This window comes from Euleptes europaea, chromosome 8 (genome assembly GCF_029931775.1).
Source record: "Euleptes europaea isolate rEulEur1 chromosome 8, rEulEur1.hap1, whole genome shotgun sequence".
Lineage (NCBI taxonomy): Eukaryota > Metazoa > Chordata > Lepidosauria > Squamata > Sphaerodactylidae > Euleptes > Euleptes europaea.
Window position 1 is genome coordinate 7976711 of NC_079319.1, and position 13054 is coordinate 7989764.

Genomic DNA, 13054 nt, shown 5'->3' on the forward strand with positions numbered 1-13054 from the left:
CTCAGCTCTCATAGAACTCTCTCAGCCCAACCTTCCTCATAGGACATCTGATGTGGGGAGGGGGGGAAAGGGTATTGTAAACTGGTTTGATTCTTCCTTAAGAGGTAGAGAAAGTCAGCATATAAAAGCCAACTCTTCTTTTTCTTCAAACAAAATGGATTTCAGACTGACTCTGGAATTTGCCATCAGACATTGTGGCTTTTTGAGACTGCAATGATACAACACCAGGTGATAGTTGTGTGTGCCATGAGGAACATCTAACCACAAGCAGCTGTAAACATTGGAAATCACCTCTTAAGATGGAGAGGAAATGTTTTTTCGGAAGGGGGGGGGAAACCTCTAAAGCTTGTCCAAATGGATTTTTATGTCTACTAATTGCAGAGAAAGCAGAAAGTCCCCAGGACAAAGGTGCAAACCTGAAACTCTGAAAAACTGGAAGACCAATCTCATGACTACCATGCTACTGCCCCTGCCCACGTGAAATTAGGAAAGGTCTAGGGGGAAGGCAAACTAAGAACATAAGAACATAACATAAGAAAGGCCCTGCTGGATCAGATCAAGGCCCATCAAGTCCAGCAGTCTGTTCACACAGTTAGGGCTGTTGATTCAGTTTGGCTCGAACTGAAAAACAGACGAATTTCCCCTAATTCGGCGGTTTTTAGTTCAAAAATGGCGGGAAAACGGGGGAGCCGAATTCAGCGAGTTCGGGAGTTCACGAATAAATTTGGCAAATTCGGGGTGTCAGTAAGCAGCAAAACCGTCAGTAAGCAGCATTCTCCTCCCCCGGCCAATCGGTGGCCAAGCTGGGTCTTCTTCTCGCCAATCAGTCAGGATTGAGTACTGGAGGAATCAGCTGCTGCGCAGCCCGGCCGGGGAGAGAGAGAGAGTGAGAGAAATCCTTGTGGGGGGGTGCTTGTGCACATTCGCTCCTTTCCATGGCTGCAGGGGGTGCATTTTTGGGGGTAGAGACCCCAAACTTTCAGTGGAGCTTCAGACGAGCCTTCTTAAGAGACCCCCCCAAGTTTTGTAAACATTGGGTCAGGGGGTCCCGAGATATGGGCTCCACCCCTTTTCTCTCCCCCCTTTTCCATTTCCGTGGCTGCAGGGGGTGCTTTTTTGGGGGTGCAGCCCCCAAACTTTCAGCATAGCTTCAGACAAGCCTTCTTAAGAGACCCTCCAAGTTTTGTAAACATTAGGTCAGGGGGTCCCGAGATATGGGCTTTCCCCTTTTCCCTATTGGGATGAATGGATCACCCGATGCTGTATGCATCTCCAGAGAGCAAATCCAAGGCAAACCTCCCGTGCTTAAATAGATTCATATTAGATTACCCAGTCCTCCCAGCCCCTCCTGATGGAACAGAAGACAGCCACAGTAAGACCCCTTTGGGGGCTTTATTCTATAATTTATCTCCTCTGTGTGTGGTGTGGTGGTGGTGGAAGCAGAGTCTGTGTGTGTGTATGTGGAAAGGGAGCAGTTTCTGTGGGTGGGGGGGAAGCCAATGGGGGCTTTCGCCCCTTCTGCCTGGGGTGTGTATGCCCCCTCGAGTCTCTCTCTCCCTGGTTTGAGGGGGGGCTTCAGTTGTGTGTCCTCAGGTTTTCCCTCATTCATAAGATCGGTTAGGTATATTTTGATGCTTGCTCAAAACTGGTTTTCAAATGGTGACTTAAAGAATGCATTTGCCTGGTCCCGAGTCCCATGCAAAAGGGGAAATTCCACCCCCTCCTGCTCATTATGCATAGCTAGCTGCCTCTGTCCCTTTCCATGGTTTGCAAACTCCCAGGTGTTTGCATGGTTGCAAAGGTGTTGCTCTGCAGTTGTGCTGCTTTGCAGTGTTGCTTTGCAGTTGTGTTGCTTTGCAGACTTCTTAGCACCTGCCCCACCCTTGCTCTCAGCTGTTTGTCAGGGCTGGGAGCTTTGTGTGTGGGCGGCAAGCTCTGCTCAGAGATGCACATTAAGGGTGGGGGGGGACCCCTTTCGGGGCCCATATCTCAGCCCCCACCCGACCCAATCTTTACAAAACTTGGGGGGTCTTGCAAGAAGGGTCCTTTGAAGCTCCGCTGAAAGTTTGGGACCTCTACCCCCCATAATGCCCCCCCTGGAGCCGCGGAAAGGCGCTGTTGTGTTTTTAATGGCTTTATTCGGCCGAACTTTTTCCTCCTAATTGTCCGGAGTCTGAGGGATGAGAGACCCGCAAACCTTTGAGTGTCCTACCTCTTCAGCTTTCCTGGATCCTGGCATAGGTTGCTCTGAAACGGCATCAGCTTGCTTGCTAGGAAACTGAGCTATAAGTAGAATGGTTAGAGTGTGCTAGGGTGAGGAACAATGGTTTAACTTTTAGATTTGGAGCATCTAACATGCATTACCCTGACCTGGTAGCCCATGGGTCTCATCAGATCTCAGAAATTAAGCAGGGTTGGCCCTGGTTAGTATTTGGATGGGCGACCCCCAAGGAATACCAGGGTCGTGAAGCTTAGGTAGACAATGACTAACTACCGCTGAAAGTGTCTTGCCTTGAAAAATGTATGGGGTTGCCTTAAGTCAGCTGTGACTTGATAGCACACACACACAAAAAACCATGCATTAGACATGTTTTCATGTTTACAGCCTTTTGGTTGAGTGTATCTACAATGCCTAGTGGTTTATGAGTCATTTCTCTATTACCTAGTGTGCCCTCTGCTGGGAACTGGTTGCAAACTATACTCTGGACTCACATTTTATTTGCTCATGCTTATGCACTGCCCATTTATCTTATTAGGTATTATTTTCTAGAGCCAGAGACATCTTTTTGATGGTTTTCTATCCATGCCTTCTGATAGATATTCACGTATCATTCATTGGATTGAATTTTTCAATGGCTTTTGTAATGTATTATGCACTGTTGCCGTCCAATAAACTGCTTAATTCATATCACTAACAATTTGGAGTCTGTGTCTTCCTACCGACAGCCATGTACCCACTGGGGTCATGGGACCCCATAGAAACAGAGATTTCCTGCTTAAAGTGACTGAATTACCATTGATGATATGCGATGAATTGCATCTCCTTAAACACCCTAGTTCCCATGATATCAGTGTCATGACTCTTTGGCCACCTCACACAAAGGCCTGTGGGTCAATAAATGGTCACCGACTCGATTTTATCTTCAGAAGTGTTGGTTTTAAATTGGAATTGTATATTTTTTGATATATCCTTGCTGTTTGTTGTATTATTGTGTTTTTGATGGATGTTAGGTGCTCTGAGCCCACCTTCGGCCAGGATAGAGAGCGAAATATAAATAAAAAACAAAATATAAATAAAAAACAAACAAACAAACAAACATTATTTTTAGTACAATAGCTTGGCCTTCCATTCTACACAAAAGCATCAAAAGTGAAAAGAGGGCATGCCTCACTGGTACAAAATCTGCTTGGCACACAGAAGGTCCCAAGTTCAACCCCCGTCATCTCCAGTTAAGGATCAGGTAGTAAGTGACTGGAAACATCTACATCCTGGAAAACATGACCAGCATGTTGAAGCATGAGAGCCACTGCCAGTCTGAGTAGACAATATTCACTTTGAAGGACCAATGGTCTGATTCACTTTAAGGCAGATTCATATATTTGTTAATCTGTCCCATGCAATACAAACCTGACCAATACCCTTATCAAATTCCTAATCAGCATGAAGGATGACTCCACCTTCCACCATTAGCACCTCCCACCTGGAAGTAACCTGGCTATCCAAAGGTTCAGTTCTCTTCTGCTAGTGGAAAAGGCACCTGGTCAGCAACAAAAAATTAAATAGTTCTCTGCTGTACCCAGAACTGTGCAAAGTTTTCAAATGTGTAGAGTTCATGTAATGTGGGAGTGAAAAAGAATAAGCAAGATCTGTTTTATTATCAGAGACAGAGTAACTATCATTTGATTTATCTCCAATTTTTTTATTCTCCTGATGAAGAAATCCCCAATCAAAATACAAATCTGGAGCTGTGTGATCCCTGTTTCTACCCACAACTATAATGGGCTGTGTGTCACTTTCCCAAGTGTGTGTGTCTGTCTTTGTGTGTGAGGGGGAGCAGGACATCATACCTCTCAAGAGCCTTTCATAAAGCCATCAAAGTGGTCTCATCAGACCATCAAGTGCGGTCCAGCATGTGAGCATGTCTTAAATCCCCTCACTGGGCTTCTGTCCCGTGGAAGGCACTTTACGTGAAGCTGCTGTTGAAAGAGGAGGGGAAGGTTGAAAGCCCAGAGGAGTTCTGGAGACATAGAGAGAACTTCCCTAGAGGAATTCACAACCACTGGCCCAGAATTCCTTAGGGCTTTCAACCTTCCCCTTCTCTTCCAACAGCAGCGTCATGCAAAGTGCCTTCAAGTAATCTAATCTGAATGTGGTCAGAACATGGATCACCATGGCCAGTTTACACTTTCTGAGAAATAAAGATAACTGGCTTATTGGCCTCAGCTGATTTTAGAAGAAACAGAACTTCATGCTTTGGTCTCTGCTTTTTTATTATTATTATTATTAATGTTGCAAACCACTCTGTGCATTCTGAAATAATGCACAAAATGTATAGGATAAAGGAAATTAATAAATAATGAGAGAAGCTTTGGAAATCCTGCAGGTTTCTCCCAATTGTACTGATCACCCACCATGTGGTGTTAAGGAATGATAAAAATCGCCTTGTGTAACACTGACTTTTTAGAACGAATCTGAGAAAAAGATACAAATTTGGAATGATTTCTACCAGGTTTCCTCTGATGTCAACATCACATAGTGAGAAATCAGGAACTTAGAATAGAAAGATAGCCACATCCTTGAAAGTCATGATCTTCTGCAGAACACAAATGACATCAGAAGTTCACACATCTGGCTTCTTGTACATTATCCATCTCTCGCTCTCTGCCCTGAAGTTCTACTCAGAAAACTTCCTTGAAGAACACATTTGCAGTTTTGGAGTCATCTTGAACAACTGACATTGGACCCATCCTGGAGGAGGTAAGTTTTAGAAATCTGGATTTTGTATATTGGATTATACCCATATATGAATTACACATAGGGCAGCCTTATACTGCATCAGACTGTGGGTTTATCAGCGTCAGTATTCTCAACTCAGACTGGCAGCGGCTCTCCAGGGTCTCCTGCTGAGATCTCCTACAACTCATACTATCTGATCCATTTTAAGTGGAGGTGCTGGAGATTGAAAAAGGATGAGGGCAGAATGGAGCGAGTACAGAGGAGAGCAACAAGAATGATCAGGGGCCTGGAGACCAAGCCCTACAATTAAAGGCTGATGGAGTTGGGAATGTTCAGTCTGAAGAAGAGTAGGTTGAGGGGGGACATGATCGCTCTCTTGAAGGATTTGAAGGGCTGTCACTTAGAAGAGGGCAGGGAGCTGTTCCTGTTGGCAGCAGAGGATGGGACTCAGCAATAATGGGTTTTAATTGCGGGCAGAAAGATACCTGCTGCATATTAGGAAAAATATTTTTACAGTAAGAGTTGTTGGACAGTGGAATCAGCTACCTAGGGAGGTGGTGAACTCCCCTTTCCTGGCATATTGCTAAACACATCAAAACAAACAATAAGAAATTCTTTAAGTATATTAGGAGTAGGATACCAGCTAGGGAAGCGGTTGGACCATTGGATGACAATGGGAGCAAAGGTAAAGGATAAAGTGATTGCTGAAAAACTAAATGAATTCTTCTCATCTGTCTTCACTGTTGAAGATACAGGGCAGATTCCTTCTCCTGAACAGAGATTTTGGAGAGGGGAGAATGAGGAACTGAGGCAAATAGTGGTAACAAGGCAGGAAGTCCTAGAACGTCTAGACAAACTGCAAACTAACAAGTCACAGGGACCAGACGGTATTCATCGCAGAGTTCTTCAAGAACTCCAATGGGAAATTGCTGAACTTCTAACAAAGATATGTAATATGTCCCTTCGATCAGCCTCTGTACCAGAAGACTGGAGAATGGCCAATGTAACACCCATTCATAAAAAAGGTTCCAGGGGGGACCCAGGAAATTACAGGCAAGTTAGCTTAACGTCTGTTCCAGGTAAATTGATGGAAAGCATTGTGAAAGATAGAATTGTCAAGCACATAGAAGGGCAAGGTCTGCTGGGCAAAACCCAACACGGCTTCTGTAAGGGTAGATCCTGTCTCACTAACCTATTAGAGTTTTTGAAAGCATCAATAAGCATGTGGACAGGAATGAGCCTGTGGATATTGTGTATTTGGATTTCCAAAAAGCTTTTACAAAATCCCCCACCAAAGACTGCTAAGCAAACTTCATAGTCATGGGATAAGAGGACAAGTCCTCTTATGGATTGAGAGCTGGCTGAAAAATAGGAAGCAGAGAGTAGGAATCAATGGTCAGTTCTCACAATGGCAGAATGTGAGTAGTGGGGTCCCTCAGGGATCTGTGTTGGGACCGGTGCTTTTCAACCTGTTCATCAATGACCTGGAGTTGGGGTTAAACAGTGAAGTAGCCAAGTTTGCAGATGACACCAAATTATTTAGGGTGGTTAAAACAAAATCAGACTGTGAAGAGCTCCAGAAGGATCTCTGCATACTGGAAGAATGGGCATTAAAATGGCAAATGAGATTCAATGGGAGCAAGTGTGTGTGTGTGTGTAAAGTGCCGTCAAGTCTCAGCTGACTTATGGCGACCCCTTTTGGGGTTTTCATGGAAAGAGACTAACAGAGGTGGTTTGCCAGTGCCTTCCTCTGCATAGCAACCCTGGTATTCCTTGGTGGTCTCCCATCCAAATACTAACCAGGGCTGACCCTGCTTAGCTTCTGAGATCTGACGAGATCAGGCTAGCCTGGGCCATCCAGGTCAGAGCAAGTGTAAAGTGATGCATATTGGGGCAAAAAATCCCAACTTCACTTATACACTATGGGGAGCGGTTAAGACGCCTAGGGCTGTTTAGCTTGGAAAGAAGGTGGCTAAGGGGTGACATGATAGAGGTCTATACAATTATGCATCTGAACAGATGTTTTGAGGAGGGGAGAATGAGGAGCTAGTGCAAATAGTGGTAACAAGGCAGGAAGTTCCAGAATGTACAGATAAACTGCGAACTAACAAGTCACCTGGACCAGATCATAGAATCATACAATCATAGAATCATAGAGTTGGAATGGGCCACCAGAGACATCTAGTTCAACCCCCTGCACAATGCCAGAAATTCACAATTATCTCTCCTCCCCCATTAACCTCTACTCCATGTCAAGGAGACTGCAAAAAACCCTCCAGGATCCCTGACCAATATGGCCTGGAGGAAAATTGCTTCCTGACCCAAAGTGGTGATCAGCACTACCCTGGGCATGCAAGAAAGAGCCATGAGAGCCAAACACTGATGCAAACCTCCCCCCCCCCCCATGATCTGCTTAAGTTCACAGAATTAGCATTACTGACAGATGGCCATCTAGCCTCTGCTTAAAAACCTTTAAGGAAGGAGAGCCCACCACCTCCCGAGGAAGCCTGTTCCACTGAGAAACTGCTGTAACTGTAAGTAAGTTATGTGTATAACTATGGTTGGTTCTAAGGAACTTAGAGCTCACCCTCTCAATTGGTGTAAAACAAGAAGATGGAGTACCAAGTTGCGTTCCATAAAGCATCTGACCTAGTGTTTTTGCCTGGAAAAGTCTTAAGGGCAGCACGCACATAGTGTGCCCCTTTGTCCGAAATAAGAATTTTTTAACAGTTCGAGCAATTCCTCAGAGGAACAGGCTTCCTCGGGAGGTGGTGAGCTCTCCTTCCCTGGAGTTTTTGGGGGTATAGCTTGAGGAGGGTGGGTTTGGGGAGGCAAGGGACTTCAGTGCCATAGAGTCCAATCCCTGTTATTCAGTGTATCGTGGGGTGCCTTAAAAGTAAGGTTGCCAACCTCCAGGTAGCAGCTGGAGATCTCCTGCTATTACAAGGGATCTCTGGCTCATAGAGATCAGTTCACCTGGGGAAAATGGCCGCTTTGGCAATTGGACTCTATAGCATTGAAGTCCCTCTCCTTCCCAAACCCCGCCCTCCTCAGGCTCCACCCCAAAAATCTTCCACCGGTGGCGAAGAGGGACCTGGCAACCCTATCCAATTGCCAAGGCCAGCTGGACCTCTATAGTTACTGCCATTTTAGGAATCAGTGGAAAGTGTGCTGTGAATAGGGTTGCCAACCTCCAGGTGGTCAAAATCAAGTAACAGCAGCAAGCACAAGCACAACAATTCATGCAACAAAGTTTAACAAAATGTGCAAGGTGATGCAAAAACATACATAGAAAAACCTGAGACAAAATATATAACAGATGCCAAGAAAAAGTTGAAAAGAAGGAATAACCCAACAAAAGGGAATGTTTTTGTAGGTTTCCCCAGATGAGCCAAAAGTCACGGTGTCAAAGAGGTGTCTTTAAATCTCCATCATTCTATGTGCTGAATAACTCATGATTCTTGTGGGTCAGGATAACCGTGGTTCCTGTGAGTCAGCGTATGAACAGGGATCCGGTATTCTCCTGTTTCGATTATAGGAAATCTTCCTCAGGAACACTAATAAATATATAGTACATCATGTGATTCATAAGACAACCATATGTCTATAAATATTCATACAGATATGTCTAAATGCATATATCATATAACACACATAAAAGGTTTATACAAATGCTACAGTTCAACAATCATTATATGTAGATATAATATATACGGTAACATCATAAATACAAAAGATACAATCAGTTCAAGCAATATAATAATATACTCACACATGGACTGCTACGTAGCCTGTTCTCATGTTGTAATGCAAAAAATTCAATGTCTATAGATAAAGGAGGAACTATATAGGCTTCTAACAAAATAGTAACACCTGTAGATGCCACTATATCTTCCATAGTGAAGACAATGCATTTAAAGGGACCTAACTACAAATCCTAAATAATCATCAGATGAAACATGATAGATCCCAATAGGTGTTCAAACCATGTGGATGTAAGGTATTAAAAATCTGTATGAACTTAGCCTCTTGGAGGAGGAGTATCCTTTCAATGTCTACACATTTGAATCTTTGTTTCTCAAGGCACCAGATGGCAAAGAACGTCATGTCACTGTCACTACAGCCCTTCTCGAATTAGTGTTGGACCATGGGGGCTTCAATAATTTTATTTCTGAAACGAGAGCGGTGTTCACTCATTCAATACTTGATAGATCTAGTGGTTTTTCCAATGTACCAAAGCTGGCAAGAACACCGGGTGGCATAAATCAAATTACCCGAGTCATTATCCTTATAAACCCTTTGACCACTGACTTCATATCCCTTCCCCATTGAAAATAATAGTCCTAAATGCTGAAACTACATGGACTTGAAACGTCCTACCTGAAAATAAGCAATAACAGAAATACCCCCACAAAAGGTCAGATACAGAATTAGAACAAAAATGTTCTTGTTATGCACCAATGATGATGAGGAGGAGGTGGTTATCTATTTAATGTAAAAGTTAAATTAGTTGGTACTGAATGTGTGTGTGTTAACATGCCCATCATTCAGATTTATTCATTAAAACATTTCTATGCCACTTTTCCTACTTGCAACACTTGACCCATATGAAACAAATACATTAAAAAAGACTGACAAATAAATTTAAAGAGACAGGCAGCTACACAATCATTGATTTGCAATCCAGAGAATCTCTCCTTGTAAAGTATCTTCCAAATGTGATAAAAACAACAACACTCCTCCTATAAACAAAAAAACATAAAAAACACAGCACTGATGTCCTTCATATCTCCTCTAGTTTCCAGCAGCAGATCCCTGGAACTTTATTTGAGCATGAAGGTACTATGCAGAGTTAGGTCCCAATAGCAAGATCTTTGGAAAGATATTAGGTCGTTTCTAGGGATGGAACCTCTATAAACTGATTAATACTAATATCATGTTAATGCGTGTTCCATTGGTTATAATGGTGTTCTCAAATATCAAAGCAAACTATGTTCTGTGGTGGTGCTGGAAAGTGCTGTCAAGCGACAGCTGACATATGGTGACCCCGTAGGGTTTTCAAGGCAAGTGATGTTCAGAGGTAGTCTGCCATTGCCTGCCTTCGCTTAACAACTCTGCACTTCCTTGGTGGTCTCCTATCCAAGTACTAGCCAGGACACAGTGCGGTAGAGAGTGCCATCACATCACAGCTGACTTACGGCAACCCCATAGGTTTTCAAGAAAAAAAATTGAGGTGGGCTGAGAGACCTCTGAAAGGAGTGTGACTGGCCCAAGGTCACCCAGCAGGCTTCATGTGGAGAAGTGGGGAATCAAACCCAGCTCTCCAGATTAGAGGCTTCTGCTTTTAACTACTACACTACACTGGCTCTCTTATGTTCTGTCGTGATGCCATTTACTCTCTGGTGGTGGGAGACCACTTGCCCCAGCTCCTGTTGCCTGCTGCTGGGGGGGGCAATGCCATCAGCACAACTGTGTTATGCCATTTCTTGGGGGGGGGGGACTATAGCATTTCTGGAGATTCCTAGAGTTGAGCAACATCACCTCAGAGTTTCCCCCGAAAGTGATCTTAATGCCATCATGCTGATGGGACCCCCATATCTCCATCCCCCACTGGGTTCCGACCCTAGTGATCTGCAGTCACAAAGGGCATGGATAAGCAGGCAAAGTGCAGGGAGAGGGGCAGGTGAGCAGCCCCTGTGGTAAGGAGGGCAGACTGAGGAAAGAGGGGGCAGCAGGAGGGCAAGGAGGAGGTGGTGACCAGTGTTGGGAATAAGGGAGGGGGAAGAAAATATGGGAGGAGCAATTGGTAGTGGAAGGAGAGGGTGGAGAAAAGTAGATGGGGTGAGTGTCAGAAGTCAGAGAACAATGAATGGGTTTCCCCATCAGTTTCTCACAACTCCCTGCTTGTCTTATTCAATTTCCTGATTGATCAGGAAATATTTGTCCTGATTGATCAAATGGTGACTTCATACGTGCTGTCCAAGAATTCTAACAAGTAGGATTTTTATGTCTTGGAAAACACAAACACCCTCTGTCTATGATTTGTTGAATGATAGCTTGGGTGAGGGTTGCAATCCAAGAGAATTCCATATCAACCGGATGTGCAAAGTTAAATCTGGAAAATATTGTGCCTTCAAAATAGAAAACAAAAAAACCTCACCCCTATGTCACTTAAATGTGGGGCAGTGGCTTCTTTAGATGAAGTGTTACAGTCCCAGGGAACTTTGTCTGGATTTATTGATTGGATATAAAATCTGAGAGCATGTATGTAAATAAAGATTTTTCTGTGAAATGCTATGTCTTCACCTATCTGTATCAACTCTTTCTGTCCTGGACATAGCTTCATGGTTAGAGTATAAGACATGCATTTTTGACCAGCTTTTAGAAAATTATACGTTTGTCATTTCTTCCTAAATTTGCCATTTCAATTAAACCAATGGTCAAGCTTTAGCTACATTGTTACTTGATCATCTACTAGGAATAAAACAATACTTCTCTTATCTCTTGTCTCCTATCAGGACTGTTCATATAACGAAAAGGAGAGAGTGCATGCAATGACTAATTTCAGCAAGACAACAGTATAATACCTCCAGTGATATACCAGAGCAGTACTTTAATGCTCATGTGATTCTGTACTGCTTCGCGTTATGTATTTGCATCATTGGACTTGTAGGGAATGGAATTGTCATCTGCCTTCTTGGTTCCCATGTTAAAAGAAGCCCTTTCACAACGTATGTCCTGAACTTGGCTGTTGCTGACTTTGGGGTCCTTCCGTTTGCAAGCCTGCATTTTATTTTACAACAGTTCCACGAAGACTTTTTATTTTGGTCTCATATTAATTTAATGGTTATGTATTGGGCTAGTCAATATCTATTGACATCCATCAGTATTGACAGGTGTCTGTCTGTCCTCTTCCCCATCTGGTATCGTTGCCATCGGCCAACACACCTGTCAACCATTGTGTGTTCCTTAATATGGGTTCCTCTCCGCCTGACCTCAGGAAGTCTAACGATTTCCCATTTCAGTCCAGCAACTGCGTATTTCAGTTCCTTTGCACTGCTAATTTTTTACTTTCTGTTTCTAGGGGTGCTGTTCTTTGCCTCCCTCTTGTCACTATCTCCACTCTGATCCTGTTGTTCAAAGTGTTCTGTCAATCACAGCAGCCTCGGAGAGGAAGGATTTTAACAATTGTCTTACTTACTCTCCTTTTCTTCCTGATCTTTGCTTTCCCCCTGAATGCTATTGTCATAGTCACAAACGATAACTTTACTGATTTTGAATATTTCACTCTAACAGATTATGGCACATTATGCGCCTGTCTAAACAGCTGTTTCAACCCAGTGATCTATTACTTGGTTGGGAGAAAGAAGAGGGACCAACAAAGGCAGAGCATGAAGGGCATACTCCAAAGGGCTTTCAAGGAAGAGGAAGGGCAGAGAGAAGAAAGAGGCACCACAGCTCAGACAATTTAACACTTTAATAATAACCAAATGCTTCTTGCTTTGAGAATCATGTTGTAATTGTGTAGATTTCCATATCATGTTTTATTTAAAAAATACTGGCAAGGTCATTTTGAGTTTCTGTATATTTGCTACAGATTCCTGGGTTATAAAAAGACCCCTCGTTGCTTTTGATGAAGGATAATGTCATGCTCGCCCTGACCTGGATGGCCCAGGCTAGCCTGATCTCGTTAGATCTCAGAAGCTAAGCAGCATCAGCCCTGGTTAGTATTTGGATGGGAGACTGCCAAGGAAGTCCAGGATGGCTACATAGAGGAAGGTGCTGGCAAACCACCTCTGTTAGTCTCTTGCCATGAAAACCCCAAAAGGGGGTCACCATAAGTCGGCTGCGACTTGACGGCACTTTACACACACACAATGTCATGCTCCAGGGTATAAGGGCAGAATGTTACCCCAAGTCCTCCTCCCTACCAGGAGCCATGAATTCCAGACCCCCTTTCATTCAGCCTTTTTCCAACCAATGGAAGAGTGGGGATCTTCCATGCATCAATCCAATACATCACGATCAGAATCATGGCATATCCTTGAGGGGAATGATTGTTTAGTTGAGCTTGAGCACTCCTGAATATTTTTAATA

The 13054-nt window shown here is 43.7% G+C and overlaps 1 pseudogene; it reads left to right on the forward strand.

The window, feature by feature from the left end:
- Positions 1 to 10605: 10605 nt before the first annotated feature.
- Positions 10606 to 12429, forward strand: LOC130481872 (mas-related G-protein coupled receptor member H-like; annotated as a pseudogene).
- The last annotated feature ends 625 nt before the right edge of the window (positions 12430 to 13054 follow it).